Source organism: Arachis hypogaea, chromosome 17 (genome assembly GCF_003086295.3).
Source record: "Arachis hypogaea cultivar Tifrunner chromosome 17, arahy.Tifrunner.gnm2.J5K5, whole genome shotgun sequence".
Classification (NCBI taxonomy): Eukaryota; Viridiplantae; Streptophyta; class Magnoliopsida; order Fabales; family Fabaceae; genus Arachis; species Arachis hypogaea.
Window position 1 is genome coordinate 32147174 of NC_092052.1, and position 15790 is coordinate 32162963.

The 15790-nt window shown below is 38.9% G+C and overlaps 1 non-coding gene across 1 annotated transcript; it reads left to right on the plus strand.

Moving 5' to 3' along the window:
• Positions 1-10298: 10298 nt before the first annotated feature.
• On the plus strand, positions 10299-10402 carry LOC112767852 (small nucleolar RNA R71). Its single transcript, XR_003185292.1, has one exon. It is a non-coding gene; the product is annotated as a small nucleolar RNA R71 (small nucleolar RNA).
• Positions 10403-15790: the final 5388 nt, after the last annotated feature.

The following is a 15790-nucleotide window of genomic DNA, read 5'->3' on the forward strand; positions in this document are numbered from 1 at the left end:
AGCAGAGCTCCACACCTTAATCTATGGAGTGTAGAAACTCTACCGTTGGAAATACATAAGTGAAAGGTCCAGGCATGGCCGAGAGGCCAGCCCCCATGTTCTAAGAACTATGCGTTCAAAGATGGTCAAAAAGACGTCTAATACAATAGTGAAAGGTCCTATTTATAATAAACTAGCTACTAGGGTTTACAGAAGTAAGTAATTGATGCATAAATCCACTTCCGGGGCCCACTTGGTCTGTGCTTGGGCTGAGCTTGAGTGTTGCACGTGTAGAGGTCCTTCTTGGAGTTGAACGCCAGCTTTTGTGCCAATTTGGGCGTTCAACTCTGGTTTTGGCTCCTTTTCTGGCGCTGGACGCCAGATTTGGGCAGAGAATTGGCGTTGAACGCCAGTTTTCGTCGTCTATTCTTGGCCAAAGTATGGACTATTATATATTACTGGAAAGCCCTGAATGTCTACTTTCCAACGCAATTGGAAGCGCGCCATTTCGAGTTCTGTAGCTCCAGAAAATCCATTTTGAGTGCAGGGAGGTCAGAATCCAACAGCATCAGCAGTCCTTCTTCAACCTCTGAATCTGATTTTTGCTCAAGTCCCTCAATTTCAGTCAGAAAATACCTGAAATCACAGAAAAACACACAAACTCATAGTAAAGTCCAGAAATGTGAATTTAACATAAAAACTAATGAAAACATCCCTAAAAGTAACTAGATCCTACTAAAAACATACTGAAAACAATGCCAAAAAAAGTATAAATTATCCGCTCATCACAACACCAAACTTAAATTGTTGCTTGTCCCCAAGCAACTGAAAATTAAATAGGATAAAAAGAAGAGAATATACTATAAATTCCAAACTATCAATGAAACATAGCTCAAATCAGATGAGCGGGACTTATAGCCTTTTGCCTCTTGAATAGTTTTGGCATCTCACTCTATCCATTGAGGTTCAGAATGATTGGCTTCTATAGGAACTCAGAGTTCAGATAGTGTTATTGATTTTCCTAGTTCGGTATGATGATTCTTGAACACAGCTTCTTTATGAGTCTTGGCCGTGGCCCTAAGCACTTTGTTTTCCAGTATTACCACCGGATACATAAATGCCACAGACACATAATTGGGTGAACCTTTTCAGATTGTGACTCAGCTTTGCTAAAGTCCCCAATTAGAGGTGTCCAGGGTTCTTAAGCACACTCTTCTTTTGCTTTGGACCTTGACTTTAACCGCTCAGTCTCAAGTTTTCACTTGACACCTTCACGCCACAAGCACATGGTTAGGGACAGCTTGGTTTAGCCGCTTAGACCAGGATTTTATTCCTTTAGGCCCTCCTATCCACTGATGCTCAAAGCCTTGGGATCCTTTTTATTTTCCCTTGCCTTTTGGTTTTAAGGGTTATTGCCTTTTTGCTCTTGCCTCTTGGTTTTAAGAGCTTTTGGCTTTTTCTGCTTGCTTTTTTTTTCTTTCTATTTTTTTTCGCCTATTTTTTTTCTGCAAGCTTTGTTCTTTGCTGCTTTTTCTTGCTTCAAGAATTATTTTTATGATTTTTCAGATTATCAAATAACATGTCTCCTAGTCATCATTCTTTCAAGAGCCAACATATTTAACATTCTTAAACAACAACTTCAAAAGACATATGCACTGTTCAAGCATTCATTCAGACAACAAGAAGCATTGTCACCACATCAATATAATTAAACTAAGTTCAAGGATAAATTCGAAACTCATGTACTTCTTGTTCTTTTGAATTAAAACATTTTTCATTTAAGAGAGGTGATGGATTCATAGGACATTCATAACTTTAAGACAAAGTTACTAACTACTAATGATCATGTAATGAAGACACAAACATAGATAAGCACATAACATAGAAAACGAAAAACAGAAGAAATAAGAACAAGGAATGAATCCACCTTAGTGATGGTGGCGTTTCCTTTTTGAGGAACCAATGATGTTCTTGAGCTCTTCTATGTCTCTTCCTTGTCTTTGTTGCTCCTCCCTCATTACTTTTTGATCTTCTCTAATTTCATGAAGGATGATGGAGTGCTCTTGATGTTCCACCCTTAGTTGCCTCCAATAATTGTGTGGAAGAAAATGTATCCCCTGAGGTATCTCAGGGATCTCTTGATTTGCAGTCAAATGTTCTACCACTGAGCTATAGACCTTTATATAATTGTTTTACCACACCAAACTTAGAATGTTGCTCGCCCTCGAGCAAAAGAATAAGGAATAGATGAAGAAGAAGATGTGGAAAAAAAACTAGGATTATGAGGAAGGAAGGTGGGGATCCTGTGGGGTCCACAGATCCTGAGATGATCCTGTGAGGTCCACAGATCTTGAGGTGTCAAGGAATTTACATCCCTGCACCAATTTAGGCATGCAAAATGCCCTTGCACACAACTCTGGGCGTTCAGCGCCAGGTTGGTGCCCATTTTGGGCGTTCAACGCCCATTTACTAGCCATTTCTGGCGTTCAACGCCAAAACCATGCTTGTTCTGGGCGTTCAGCGCCAGCTCCTCTCCAGGGTGCCATTCTGGCGTTCAGCGCCCAGATGATGCCCATTTTGGGCATTCAGCGCCCAGATACTGCCCATTTTGGGCGTTCAGCGCCAGAACCATGCTCTGTTCTGGCGTTGAACGCCAGGCAGATGCTTCCTCCAGGGTGTGATTTTTCTTCTGTTGTTTTTGATTCCGTTTTCAATTTTTATATTTATTTTGTGACTCCACATGATCATGAACCTATAAAGACATATAACCAAGAAAAATATAGTTAGATAAAAATTGGGTTGCCTCCCAACAAGTGCTTCTTTAATGTCAATAGCTTGACAGTGGGCTCTCATGGAGCCTCACAGATGTTCAGAGCATTGTTGAGACTCTCCAACACCAAACTTAGAGTTTGGATATGGGAGTTCAACACCAAACTTAGAGTTTGGTTGTGGCCTCCCAACACCAAACTTAGAGTTTGACTGTGGGGGCTTTGTTTGACTCTGCTTTGAGAGAAGCTTTTTCTGCTTCCTCTCCATGGATGCAGAGAGAGATCCTTGAGTTGTAAACACAAGGTTGTCCTCATTTAATTGAAGGATCAATTCTCCTCTGTCCACATCAATCACAGCTCTTGCTGTGGCTAGGAAAGGTCTTCCTAGGATGATGGATTCATCTTCTTCCTTTCCAGTATCCAGGACTATGAAATCAGCAGGGATGTAAAGGCCTTCAACCTTTACCAACACGTTCTCTACTTGTTCATAAGCCTGTTTTCTTGAATTGTCTGCCATCTCTAATGAGATTTTAGCAGCTTGCACCCCATAGATTCCCAGTATCTCTATTACAGAGAGGGGCATGAGGTTTATTCCTGAACCAAGGTCACACAGAGCCTTAAAGATCATGGTGCCTATGGTACAAGGTATTATGAACTTTTTAGGATCCTGTCTTTTCTGAGGCAATGTCAGTTGATCCAGATCACTTAGTTCATTGGTGAACAAGGGAGGTTCATCTTCCCAAGTTTTAATACCAAATAATTTGGCATTCAGCTTCATGATTGCACCAAGGAACTTGGCAGCTTGCTCTTCAGTAACATCCTCATTCTCTTCAGAAGAGGAATACTCATCAGAGCTCATGAATGGCATAAGGAGGTTTAATGGAATCTCTGTGGTCTCTAGATGAGTCTCAGATTCCTTAGGTTCCTCAGAGGGAAGCTCCTTATTGATCACTGGACGTCCCAGAGGGTCTTCCCCCTTGGGATTCACATCCTCTCCTTTCCTTACAGGTTCGGCCATGGTACTTATGTCAATGGCCTTGCACTCTCCTTTTGGATTCTCTTTTGTATTGCTTGGGAGAGTACTAGGAGGGATTTCAGTGATCCTTTTACTCAGCTGGCCCACTTGTGCTTCCAAATTTCTAATGGAAGACCTTGTTTCATTCATTAAACTCACAGTGGCCTTAGATAGATCAGAGACTAAATTTGCTAAGCTAGATGGATTCTGCTCAGAATTCTTTGTCTGTTGCTGAGTGGATGATGGAAAAGGCTTGCTATTGCTAAATGAAAATATAATTAAAATATAAAATAGGATAGAAATACTTATGTAATTCATTGGTGAGAATTTCAGATAAGCATATGGAGATGCTTTTGTTCCTTCTGAACCTCTGCTTTCCTACTGTCTTCATCCAATCCTTCATACTCCTTTCCATGGCAAGCTGTATGTTGGGCATCACCATTGTCAATGGCTACATCCCGTCCTCTAAGTGAAAATGGTCCAAATGCACTGTTACCGCACGGCTAATCATCTATCGATTCTCGATCATGCTGGAATAAGATTCAGTAATCTTTTTGCGTCTGTCACTACGCCCAGCACTCGCGAGTTTGAAGCTCATCACAGCCATCCCTTCCCAGATCCTACTCGAAATACCACATACAAGGTTTAAAGTTTCCGGATCTTAAGAATGGCCGCCAATAATTCTAGCCTATACCACGAAGACTCTGATCGTAAATCAGGAGGCTAAGAGATATGCATTCAAGCTTGCTTTCATGTAGAACGGAAGTGTTTGTCAGGCACGCGTTCATAAGTGAGAATGGTGATGAGCGTCACATAATCATCACATTCATCATGTTCTTGTGTGCGAATGAATATCTTAGAGAAGAAATAGGCTTGAGTTGAATAGAAAAACAATAGTACTTTGCATTAATTCATGAGGAACAGCAAAGCTCCACACCTTAATCTATGGTGTGTAGAAACTCTACCGTTGAAAATACATAAGTGAAAATAGGGTAGACATGGCCGAGTGGCCAGCCCCCTATGGAGGTCTCAGAACGTAAAAGTTACATAATATGTTCCAGAGATTATCAAAAGATGTAAATACAATAGTAAAAAGTCCTATTTATACTAAACTAGTTACTAGGGTTTACAGAGATAAGTAAATGATGTAGAAATCCACTTCCGGGCCCACTTGGTGTGTGCTTGGGCTAAGCATTGAGCTTTCATGTGTAGAGGTCTTCCTTGGAGTTGAACGCCAGTTTGTAACTTGTTTCTGGCATTTAACTCTGCTTTGCAACTTGTTTCTTGCGTTTAACGCCAGAATAGGGCAGAAAGCTGGCGTTGAACGCCAGTTTGCGTCGTCTAAACTTGAGTAAAGTATGGACTATTATATATTACTGGAAAGTCCTGGATGTCTACTTTCCAACGCAGTTGAGAGCGCACCATTTGGACTCATGTAGCTCTAGAAAATCCACTTTGAGTGCAGGGAGGTCTGAATCCAACAGCATCTGTAGTCCTTCTTCAGCCTCTGAATCAGATTTTTGCTCAAGTCCCTCAATTCCAGCCAGAAAATACCTGAAATCATAGAAAAATACACAAACTCATAGTAAAGTCCAGAAATGTGATTTTTATTTAAAAACTAATAAAAATATATTAAAAACTAACTAAATCATACTAAAAACTATGTAAAAACAATGCCAAAAAGCGTATAAATTATCCGCTCATGACAACACCAAACTTAAATTGTTGCTTTTTCCCAAGCAAATGAAAATCAAATAGTATAAAAGAAGAGAATATACTATAAATTCCAAAATATCAATGAAACTTAGCTCCAATTAGATGAGCGGGACTAGTAGCTTTTTGCCTCTGAATAGTTTTGGCATCTCACTTAATCCATAGAAGTTCAGAATGATTGGCATCTATAGAAACTTAGAAATTAGATAGTGTTATTGATTCTCCTAGTTCAGTATGTTGATTCTTGAACACAACTACTTTATGAGTCTTGGTCGTGGCCCTAAGCACTTTGTTTTTCAGTATTACCACCGGATACATAAATGCCACAGACACATAACTGGGTGAACCTTTTCAGATTGTAACTCAGCTTTGCTAGAGTCCCCAGTTAGAGGTGTCCAGGGTTCTTAAGCACACTCTTTTTTTGCTTTGGACCTTGACTTTAACTGCTCAGTCTCAAGCTCTTGGCTTGACACCTTCACGCCACAAGCACATGGTTAGGGACAGCTTGGTTTAGCCACTTAAGCCAGGATTTTATTCCTTTGGGCCCTCCTATCCACTGATGCTCAAAGCCTTGGATCCTTTTTATTATCCTTGACTTTTGGTTTAAAGGGTTACTGCCTTTTTCTGCTTGCTTTTTTTTCTTTCTTTTATTTTTTTTTTGCCAATTTTCTTTTCTTTTTTTTTTCGCAAGCTTTTGTATTCACTGCTTTTTCTTGCTTCAAGAATCAATTTTATGATTTTTCAGATTATCAAATAACATTTCTCCTTTTTCATCATTCTTCAAGAGCCAACAATTTTAACATTCATAAACAACAAATTCAAAAGATATATGCACTGTTCAAGCATTCATTCAGAAAACAAAAAGTCTTGTCACCACATCAAAATAATTAACTAATTTCAAAGATGAATTCGAAATCATGTACTTCTTGTTCTTTTGTGATTAAAAGCATTTTTCATTTAAGAGAGGTGATGGATTCATAGGACATTCATAGCTTTAAGACATAGACACTTAAACACTAATGATCATATAGTAAAGACACAAACATAAATAAAACATAAGGCTCAAAAACCGAAAAATAGGAAAATAAGAACAAGGAGATTAAGGAACGAGTCCACCTTAGTGAGGGTGGCGTCTTCCTCTTCTTGAAGAACCAATGGTGCTCTTGAGCTCCTCTATGTCTCTTCCTTGTCTTTGTTGCTCCTCCCTCATAGCTCTTTGATCTTCTCTAATCTCATGGAGAATGATGGAGTGCTCTTGGTGTTCCATCCTTAGTTGTCCCATGTTGGAACTTAATTCTCCTAGGGAGGTGTTGATTTGCTCCCAATAGTTTTGTGGAGGGAAGTGCATTCCTTGAGGCATCTCAGGGATTTCATGGTGAGGAATTTTCTCATGCTCTTGTTGAGGTCCATGATCTCTTGTTTGCTCGATCCTTTTCTTAGTGATGGGCTTGTCCTCATCAATGAGGATGTCTCCCTCTATGTCAATTCCAGCCGAATTGCAGAGGTGGCAAATGAGGTGAGAAAAGGCTAACCTTGCCAAAGTAGAGGACTTGTCAGCCACCTTGTAGAGTTCTTGAGGTATAATCTCATGAACTTCCACTTCCTCCCTAATCATGATACTATGGATCATGATGGCCCGGTCTACAGTAACTTCAGACCGGTTGCTAGTAGAAATAATTGAGCGTTGAATGAACTCCAACCATCCTCTAGCTACAGGCTTAAGGTCCGGTCTTCTCAATTGAACTGGCTTGCCTCTTGAGTCAACTTTCCATTGAGCTCCTTTCACACATATGTCCATGAGGACTTGGTCCAACCTTTGATCAAAGTTGACCCTTCTAGTGTAGGGGCGTGCGTTTTCTTGCATCATTGGCAAGTTGAACGCCAACCTTACATTTTCCGGACTGAAATCTAAGTATTTCCCCCGAACCATTGTAAGCCAATTCTTTAGATTCGGGTTCCTACTTTGATCATGGTTCCTAGTGATCCATGCATTTGCATAGAACTCTTGAACCATTAAGATTCCGACTTGTTGAATAGGATTAGAGAGAACTTCCCATCCTCTTCTTCTAATCTCTTGTCGGATCTCCGGATATTCGCTCTTTTTTAGCTTAAAAGGGACCTCAAGGATCACCTTTTTCTTGGCCACAACTTCATAGAAGTGGTCTTGATGGACCTTTGAGATGAATCTCTCCATCTCCCATGACTCAGAGGTGGAAGCAATTGCCTTCCCTTTCCTCTTTCATGAGGTTTCTCTGGCCTTAGGTGCCATTGATGGTTATGGAAAAACAAAAATCAATGCTTTTACCACACCAAACTTAAAAGGTTTGCTCGTCCTCGAGCAAAATAAGAAAGAAAGTAGTAGAAGAAGAAGAAAATGGAGGAAATGGAGGGAGAGAGTGTATTCGGTCAAGGGGGAGAAGTGGTGGTTGTAATGTGTGAAAATGGAGTAGTGTTGAGGGGTTTATATAAGGGTGGGGTGGAGGGTAGGTTTCGGCCATTAGGGTTGGGTTTGGGAGGGAAAAGAATTTGAATTTTGGAGGTAAGTGGGGTTTATGGGGAAGAATGGATGGATGTGATTGGTTAAGGGTATTTAGGGAAGAGGTATGGAGGTGATTGGTGAAGGGTATTTGGGGAAGAGAGTTATAAAAAGGTGTGAAGAGGAGAGAAGAGGAGGTGGGGTAGGTGGGGATCCTGTGGAGTCCACAGATCCAGAGGGGTCAAGGACTTAACATCCCTGCTCCATTTAGGCGTGTAAAACGCCCTTAGAATGCATGTCTGGCGTTAAACGCCATCTTGCTGCTTGTTTCTAGCGTTTAACGCCAATTCCATGCTCTGTTCTGGCGTTAAACACCAGTCTGGTGCTTGTTTCTGGCATTTAATGCCAGCTTGATGCTTCTTCCTGGCGTTAAACGCCAGTTTGATGCTTCTTACTGGCGTTTAAACGCCAGTAAGTTCTTCCTCCAGGGTGAGCTATTTTTAATGCTATTTTTCATTCTATTTTTGATTCTTCAGTAGTTTTTGTGACTTCACATGATCATCAACCTAAAAAAAACATAAAATAGAAATGGAAAATAATTAAATATAATTAAATAACATTGGGTTGCCTCCCAACAAGTGCTTCTTTAATGTCAATAGCTTGACAGTGAGCTCTCATGGAGCCTCACAGTAAATCAGAACAATGTTGAGGTCTCTTAACACCAAACTTAGAGTTTGGTTATGGCCTCTCAACACCAAACTTAGAGTTTGACTATGGGGTCTTTGGTTGACTCTGCAGTGAGAGAAGATTTTCATGCTTCCTCTCCATGGTTACAGAAGGAGAACCTTGAGGCTTAAATACAAGGTAGTCCTCATTCAGTTGAAGGACCAACTCTCCTCTGTTCACATCAATCACAGCTTATGCTGTGACTAGGAAGGGTCTTCCAAGGATGATGGATTCATCCTCATCCTTCCCAGTGTCTAGGATTATGAAGTTAGCAGGGATGTAAAGGCCTTCAACCTTTACTAACAAGTTCTCTACTAATCTATAAGCCTGTTTCATTGATTTGTCTGCCATCTCTAGTAAGATTCTCGCAGCTTGTACCTCATAGATTCCCAGTTTCTCTATTACAGAGAGTGGCATTAAGTTTATGCCTGACCCCAGATCACACAGAGCCTTCTCAAAGGTCATGGTGCCTATGTTACAGGGAATTAGGAATTTACCAGGATCCGGTTTCTTTTGAGGTAAAGTGTGCTGAACCCAGATATTTAGTTCATCAATGAGCAATGGAGGCTCGTCCTCCCAAGTCTCATTACCAAATAGCTTGGCATTCAGCTTCATGATTGCTCCCAAATACTGAGCAGCTTGCCCTTGAACAATGTCTTCATCTTCTTCAGAAGATGAATAGTTATCAGAGCTCATGAATGGTAAAAGGAGGTTCAATGGAATCTCTATGGTCTCTAGATGAGCCTAAGATTTCTTTGGTTCCTCAAAGGGAAACTCCTTATTAGTCAGTGAACGTCCCAGGAGGTTTTCCTCACTAGGATTCACGTCCTTCTCCTCCTTTCTGGGTTCGGCCACACCAAGTAAGGTTATGGCCTTGTACTCTCTTTTTGGATTCTCTTCTGTATTGCTTGGGAGAGTACTAGGAGGAGTTTCAGTGACTTTTTTACTCAGCTGGCCCACTTGTGCCTCCAAATTTCTAATGGAGGACCTTGTTTCATTCATGAAACTTAGAGTGGCCTTAGATAGATCAGAGACTATATTTGCTAAGCTAAATGGATTCTGCTCAGAATTCTCTGTCTGTTGCTGAGAGGATGATGGAAAAGGCTTGCTATTGCTAAACCTGTTTCTTCCACCATTATTAAAGCCTTGTTGAGGCTTTTGTTGATCCTTCCATGAAAAATTTGGATGATTTCTCCATGAGGGATTATAGGTGTTTCCATAGGGTTCCTCCATGTAATTCACCTCTGCTATTGCAGGGTTCTCAAGATCATAAGCTTCTTCTTCAGAAGATGCCTCTTTAGTACTGTTGGATGCAGCTTACAATCCATTCAGACTCTGAGAAATCATGTTGACTTGCTGAGTCAATATTTTATTCTGAGCCAATATGGCATTCAGAGTATCAATTTCAAGAACTCCCTTCCTCTGAGGCGTCCCATTACTCACAGGATTCCTTTCAGAAGTGTACATGAACTGGTTATTTGCAATCATGTCAATGAGTTCCTGAGCTTCTGCAGGTGTTTTCTTTAGGTGAATGGATCCACATGCAGAATGGTCCAATGACATCTTTGATAATTCAGACAGACCATCATAGAATATATCCAGGATGGTCCATTCTGAAAGTATGTCAGAGGGACACTTTTTGGTTAGTTGCTTGTATCTCTCCCAAGCTTCATAGAGGGATTCACCTTCTTTCTGTTTGAAGGTTTGAACATCCACTCTAAGCTTGCTAAGCTTTTAAGGAGGAAAGAACTTGGCTAAGAAAGCCGTGTCCAGCTTATCCCAAGAGTTCAGGCTATCTTTAGGTTGAGAGTCCAACCATATTCTAGCTCTGTCTCTTACAGCAAACGGGAAAAGCATAAGCCTGTAGACCTTGGGATCAACCCCATTGGTCTTAACAGTATCACAAATCTGCAAGAATTCAGTTAAGAACTGAAAAGGATCTTCTGATGGAAGTCCATGAAACTTGCAATTCTGTTGCATCAGAGAAACTAATTGAGGCTTTAGCTCAAAATTGTTTGCTCCAATGGAAGGGATTGAGATGCTTCTTCCATGTAAGTTGGAATTTGGTGCAGTGAAGTCACCAAGCATCTTCCTTGCATTGTGGTTGGGTTCGGCCATGTCTCCTTCTTTTTCGAAAATTTCTGTCAGATTTTCTTCAGAGAGTTGTGCTTTAGCTTCCCTTAGCTTCCTCTTCAGAGTCCTTTCAGGTTCAGGATCAGCTTCAACAAGAATGTTCTTATCCTTGTTCCTGCTCATATGAAAAAGAAGAGAACAGAAAAGAAAATATGGAATCCTCTATGTCACAGTATAGAGATTCCTTATATGAGTATAAGAAGAGAAGAATGGAAGAAGGAAAAGATAAGAATTCGAACACAGAGGAGAAGAGTGGGTTCGAATTTTTGAGTGAAAGAGGGGTGTTAGTAGATAATTAAATAAATAGAAGGGGATGAGAGAGGGAAGAATTCAAAAATTAAATAAAATAAAATAAAAATATTTTTGTTTTTAATTTAAAATTTGAAGTTACAATTCGAAAGTTTTAAAAAGAAAAATGAAATTAAATTAAATTATAATTTAAAACAAATAGTTAATTAAAAAGGAATTTTGAAAAAGTGGGGAAGAGTTTTCGAAAATTAGAGAGGAAAAATTAGTTAGGTGATAAGAATCAAACAAAAAGATAGGATTAATTTGAAAAAGATTTGAAGATCAATTTTGAAAAGATAAGAGGTTAGAAAAGATTTTGAAATTGATTTTGAAAAAGATGTGATTGACATTGAAAAGATATGGTTGAAAATCATTTTGAAAAAGATTTGAATTTAAAAAGATTTGATTTTGAAAATTGAAGTTGATTACTAGACTAACAAGAAACAAAAAGATATGATTTTAAAATTTAAAGATTGAACCTTTCTTACTAGGCAAGTAACAAACTAAAAATTTTTGAATCAATCACATTAATTGTTAGCATTAATTTTGAAAATATGAAATAGAAATAAGAAAAAGATTTTGAAAATAAATTTTGAAAATTTCGAAATTATGAAAGAAAAAAAATGAAAAAGATTTGATTTTTAAAAAAGATTTGAAAAGGATAGAATTTTTAAATTGAAAATTTGATTTGACTCATAAGAAACAATTAAATTTAAAAACTTTTTTACTAAATCAAACCAAATTTTCGAAAATTTATGAGAGAATAAGGGAAAGATATTGTTTTTGATTTTTGAATTTTTAATGAAGAAAGAGAAAAACATCAAAATGACTCAAGACATAAAAATTATGAATCAAAACAAGAAAAATATGAACACCAAGAACACTTTTAAGATCAAGACGAACATCAAGACTTATTTTTGAAAACTTTTAAGAAAAGAAAAACATGCAAGACACCAAACTTAAAAATTTTTAATGTTGAGACACTAACAAATTGAAAATGCATATGAGAAACAAGAAAAGATGCACAACAAGAAAATGCAAAGATCAAAACAAAGAAGATCATCAAGAACAACTTGAAGATCATGAAGAACAGTTCCGTGTAGGTGTTCTTTGAAAATTTTAATGAAATAAAAAATATGCAATTGACACCAAACTTAAAAATTGACACAAGACTCAAACAAGAAACATCAATTTTTTTATTTTATGATTTTATTAATTTTTTTGTATATTTTTCGAAAATTATTTTGAAAAAGAAAATAAGGATTTCAAAATTTCTAATGAGAATTCCAGGAATCATGCAGTGTTAGTCTAAAGCTCCGGTCCAGGAATTAGACATGGCTTACTAGCCAGCCAAGCTTTCAGTGAAAGCTCCGGTCCAAAACACTAGACATGGCCAATGGCCAGCCAAGCTTCAGCATACATAGTTCAAGCATGTGAAGAGGAAGCCTCAGTCCAAAAGAATTTAGACATGGTTTTACAGCCAGCCAGGCTTCAACAGATCATGATGAAACTCTAGAATTCATTCTTAAAAATTCTGAAGAACATAGAATAAAATAAAAAAAATTTTGAAAAATTTTCGAAGATAAAAATAATAAAAAAGAAAGCTTAAAATTAAAATAAAATTACCTAATCTGAGCAACACGATGAACCGTCAGTTGCCCAAACTCGAACAATCCCCGGCAACGGCGCCAAGAACTTGGTGCACGAAATTGTGATCTCAATGGCGCCAACAACTTAGTACGCACAATTGTAATATCACTCTTCTTCACAACTTCGCACAACTAACCAGCAAGTGCACTGGGTCGTCCAAGTAATAAATCTTACATGAGTAAGGGTCGATCCCACGGAGATTGTCGGTTTGAAGCAAGCTATGGTCACCTTGTAAATCTCAGTCAGGCAGATTCAGTTGGTTATGGAGATTTGATAATTAAAATATAATTAAAATATAAAATAGGATAGAAATACTTATGTAATTCATTGGTGAGAATTTCAGATAAGCATATGGAGATACTTTTGTTCCTTCTGAACCTCTGCTTTCCTACTGTCTTCATCCAATCCTTCATACTCCTTTCCATGGCAAGCTGTATGTTGGGCATCACCGTTGTCAATGGATACATCCCGTCCTCTCAGTGAAAATGGTCCAAATGCGCTGTCACCACACGGCTAATCATCTGTCGGTTCTCGATCATGCTGGAATAGGATTCAGTAATCCTTTTGTGTCTATCACTACGCCCAGCACTCGCGAGTTTGAAGCTCGTCACAGCCATCCTTTCCCAGATCCTACTCGAAATACCACAGACAAGGTTTAGACTTTCCGAATCTCAAGAATGGCCGCCAATAATTCTAGCCTATACCACGAAGACTCTGATCGTAAATCAGGAGGCTAAGAGATATACATTCAAGCTTGCTTTCATGTAGAATGGAAGTGTTTGTCAGGCACACATTCATAAGTGAGAATGGTGATGAGCGTCACATAATCATCACATTCATCATGTTCTTGTATGTGAATGAATATGTTAGAGAAGAAATAGGCTTGAGTTGAATAGAAAAACAATAGTACTTTGCATTAATTCATGAGGAACAGCAGAGCTCCACACCTTAATCCATGGTGTGTAGAAACTCTACCGTTGAAAATACATAAGTGAAAATAGGGTAGACATGGCCGAGTGGCCAGCCCCCCATGGAGGTCTCAGAACGTACAAGTTATATAATGTGTTCCAGAGATGATCAAAAGATGTAAATACAATAGTAAAAAGTCCTATTTATACTAAACTAGTTACTAGGGTTTACAGAGATAAGTAAATGATGTAGAAATCCACTTCCGGGCCCACTTGGTGTGTGCTTGGGCTGAGCATTGAGCTTTCATGTGTAGAGATCTTCCTTGGAGTTGAACGCCAGTTTGTAACTTGTTTCTGGCGTTTAACTCTGCTTTGCAACTTGTTTCTGGCGTTTAACGCCAGAATAGGGCAGAAAGCTGGCGTTGAACGCCAGTTTGCATCATCTAAACTTGGGCAAAGTATGAACTATTATATATTGCTGGAAAGCCCTGGATGTCTAATTTCCAACGCAGTTGAGAGTGCACCATTTGGACTTCTGTAGCTCCAGAAAATCTGCTTTGAGTGTAGGGAGGTCAGAATCCAACAGCATCTGCAGTCCTTCTTCAGCCTCTGAATAAGATTTTTGCTCAAGTCCCTCAATTTCAGCTAGAAAATACTTGAAATCACAGAAAAATACACAAACTCATAGTAAAGTCCAGAAATGTGATTTTTATTTAAAAACTAATAAAAATATGTTAAAAACTAACTAAATCATACTAAAAACTATGTAAAAACAATGCCAAAAAGCGTATAAATTATCCGCTCATCAATTTGCAAAAGTCCGTATTCTCGACATCCTCATCTTCTGTGACAGGGACTTTGAAGAAATTTAGGTCCACCTCACACTCTTCATCATCCACCACCAATGCATCGTCATCATTAATTAACTTCCTTTTAGACTTTGCAAAAGCCTTTGTCGGTGCATGGCTCAACTTAAAGTTTCTTGCCTTGCCTTTGCCAATTTTTCCATCTGTGTCATCACCACTTGAGCTATCATCTCCTCCAGGTTCATATGAACTACCCTCTGTGGTGTGTTCATCTTCAGAAGAAGACAACATTACAACTTGTTTTTTCTAAAGACCTTGATGGACTTGCCTCACCCCTGAAGTAGATCTTGTGCAATAGGCTTTGGTTTTGTGACTGGGCTTTGAGCTTCTCTTGGGCTTGGACATACATTTGGACCTGAACTTGGGCTTTGAAGAAGATATACTGCTGGGTTTTGGCTTTGAGATGGTCTTTTCCTTGGGTTTAGTCTTTGGGCAAGTTGGAGGAGTCTTCATGTTAGGCTTTGTAGTAGCAGCTTGGTTAGCATTATTGTTGGTAATGGATTCCTTGATGTGGGATGTTGGGTTATTAGCACCATGATTTGTTGGTTCTGTGTTGTTGGGTGGTAAAGTGTTATCAGCCAGGGCAATGGGCTTATTGCCTTTGTTGGGATTAGAATTGGATGTGGTTCTGGGTTCATTGTTGTCAGACAGAGGGCAGGTAGCTTGTTCATGGATCTTGCTTGCTAGGGGTTCATTGCCAGGCATTGTTATATCTTTCTCATTAGGCTTGCAAGGGCTATCTTTTTTGGGTTCATCATACTCATCTTCAACATACAGAACAATCTCCTTCCCCTCTAGAAATTCTGGTGATGACACTGCATGCTCAAAGTAAATATCAATCAGTCCATCATTTTCTTGAGCCATGAAACACATCTCTCTTAATTCATTATCAGAATTCAGAGCCCTTAAACCACTGTCTAAACTCCTCCTAGGAACATGCCACCAACATTCTTCTATCTTATCATATCTTAGTTCTTTATAATAATTCCTCACCCAGAATACATCCAAAGTATCTTGATCAATGTCACCAACACAGGCCTTCTTATCAGGGGAATAAATAGTTATCCCATTCTCATCTTTTTGAAACTTTCTGTAACACCCTCATTATCAGAAATCACGCTTCCGGCTGCGCTACTCTGATAGCAAGAAGTATTACGACTACTTTACATACTAAATACTAGAATAGGAGCCTGTAACTCGATACTGTATCGCTGATTTCTTTGAAAACCAGAAGTAAATGCTTTATTTTAAGAAAATTACAAGCAGAC